At 34.1% G+C, this 2,785-nt stretch overlaps 1 pseudogene; it reads left to right on the top strand.

Annotated features, from left to right (window-relative positions):
* The first annotated feature begins 1,074 nt into the window (after nt 1-1,074).
* LOC140516671 (olfactory receptor 4C11-like) lies at nt 1,075-1,977 on the top strand (annotated as a pseudogene).
* Nucleotides 1,978-2,785: the final 808 nt, after the last annotated feature.

Raw genomic sequence — 2,785 nt, 5'->3', positions numbered from 1 at the left:
ATAAAATAAACAATGCTTTTCTCAAAAATCAATGATAGTAGCTTCTTGGAATGTAACTAATGACATTGAATTGAATTCTTGGATTGAACATATTTAATGTATTTTTAATGGCTGATGTGGTGATTCTCAAAAGAAATATTAATTAATAGGAGTCAATGAATTTGAGTAAGAATAATTCACATACGAATTCTTTTATTTCCTTTTCTGATATGGTCACTACAGTGATATAAGAAAAGAATGACAATGATTAATCATTATAAGTTAATCTATGTGTAAACAGATGTCATATACATATATGTGTATATCTGCATATGTGTATATGTTTATATACCAATGTGTGTATATATATATATATATATATGTTCATCACATTTGCTACACATGCATATATACACATATATACACATACACGTATATTAATATACATACCTATGTATATTGAAATATTTGCTGAATTACAGGAGATATACTTCAAAATGAGGATTTTGATATTCACACTGTATTTTGACCTTATGAGACCACATCTGTATATGTATACACATATATATTTGCATATATGCGTTTATGTGTGTGTGTCTTTATATATATATATATATATATATGTGTGTGTGTGTGTGTGTGTGTGTGTGTGTGTGTGTGTGTGTGTGCGTATATATATACAGTTCTGATGGAAGGGAAAGTTTCTTATGAATTAAACTTATGAAATGTTTTAATTACAAAAAGAAGACTGAGTGCAGCAGGACAATAGGAAATAAGCAAGGAGAATTTCAGTTTTCAACAAGTATTAACTTCAATTAGTTAGCAATTCATACTTTGTCCTTTTACTGACAAAGAAATTTATTCTTTCACAAGCAAGTTCAAGATGTGGAGGGTGGATCACAACAGATTTTGGGAATTGTATTTTCTTTTTAATTTTCCATATATGATTTTTAAAGGTACAAGTAACATTGAAATTCTTGAGAACACAAAATGATTCAGTAGGATGCAGGGTCAATCAGTCTGTTTTCCTAATGATCCTTTCTTCTATTTAGGCAATGATTGGTTCTCACATATTTCCTTACCATGTTCATTGAAGATATAAAAATGAAAAACAATGTGACTCAATTCATTCTCCTTGGACTGACACAAGACCCAGAGAAAAGGAAGATAATATTTGTCACCTTCTTGGTTTTGTACGCTGCAACTGTGTTAGGAAACTTCCTCATCATTTTGCTCATAAAGACCAGTCCTACACTTGCAGCCCCCATGTATTTCTTTCTAACCTGCTTGTCCTTTGAAGACTCCTGTTTCTCTACTACTACAGCCCCCAAAGTGATTGCAGAGAACCTCTCTAAAAAGCAGACTATCTCCTTTGATGGATGAATGATCCAACTTTTTGGAATGCATTTCTTTGGATGCGTGGAAGTCTTGGTCCTTATCCTCATGGCCCATGACCTCTATGTGGCCAACTGTGAACCTCTGCACTCCACAGTCATCATAAACCAGAAGATGTGTGGGATTTTAGTAATATTGGTCTGGGTAGGGTCTTTTCTGCATTCTATCACCCAGATCTTGCTTGCCCAGAGTTTACCCTTCTGTGGTCCCAATGTGATTGATCACTATTTCTGTGACTTGCGACCTTTGTCACAATTGGCCTGCACTGACATATACGTGATAAACCTATTGGTTGTTTCTAATAATGGAGCCATATGCATGATGCGCTTTGCAATTCTAATGTCCTGCTATGTTTTCATACTTTATTCACTAAGAAATCACAGTGCAGAAGGGAAGCACAAAGCCTTGTCTATTTGTACCTCCCAAGTAATCGTGGTCATTTTATTCTTTGTTCCTTGCATTTTCATATATACTTGGCCTCCAATTAACTTCCCTTTGGATAAGTTGGTGTCTGTCTTTTATACCATTGGAATTCCTTTGCTCAATCCCTTGATCTATACCCTGAGAAATGCAGAAGTAAAACATACTCTGGTGAAACTATAGAGCAACAGTGTAATTTCCCATGGCAAATAGCACATATAAATCCCCACCTCAAGGTACTCGCATGTCATTTCACTGCTGTCTGCTTCAGTTTCCTCAACTGTAAAATAAGAATAATAACATATGACTCACAGGGTTGTTGTGACGATTAATTCAGGTAATATTTGTAAAGTGCTAATCATAGCGTCGGGTATATAATAGATGTTTAAAAATGAGTATCGCTTTCTGCTTCAAATAAGGTTTGTACTAATGTGAAGTAAAGATGTCATCATCTTGTACTTGTCCCTGATCTCTAAAATTATAAGCATAGTATGTAGGCAGTTAAATACGGAATGACTAATGAGTCTATTATGTTCAGCCTAAAATACCAAAATAATGCCAGCACTGTGAATGTTTACAGCTTTCAATTATGCCTGGTGCTTGTATACTCTATATTGATGCCACTATATGTATGTTGTTTCTGTTGAGTAGGGAGGAAAATCAATGACTTTATAGTTTTCAATTGAAAAGGAATGCTAGAGGTCACATAATACAGTCCTTTCTATTGATATGGGAAGAAACTGGGAACCATAATCGTTAAGGATTTCACCTAAGTCGACATAAATCTTAAGTGACAGAAGACTTGGATTTTCACCCCAGCCTAAGGCTGTTTTCAGTATAATATTTTGCTTTTTAATCCAATTTTCCCCTTTTCTATTCTTCTCCTGGAAAGTTTTTCACTCCTCAGATATGTAGGTAAATCTTCATGACATGAAAAAACAATGTATTCATTTCTGCTTGGAAAATATTATCTTCTTATTTTCTACTGTGC

Source organism: Notamacropus eugenii, chromosome Y, assembly GCF_028372415.1.
Source record: "Notamacropus eugenii isolate mMacEug1 chromosome Y, mMacEug1.pri_v2, whole genome shotgun sequence".
Classification (NCBI taxonomy): Eukaryota; Metazoa; Chordata; class Mammalia; order Diprotodontia; family Macropodidae; genus Notamacropus; species Notamacropus eugenii.
The sequence above is the reverse complement of the archived record's forward strand: the minus strand, read 5'-3'. Positions and strand labels throughout refer to the sequence as shown.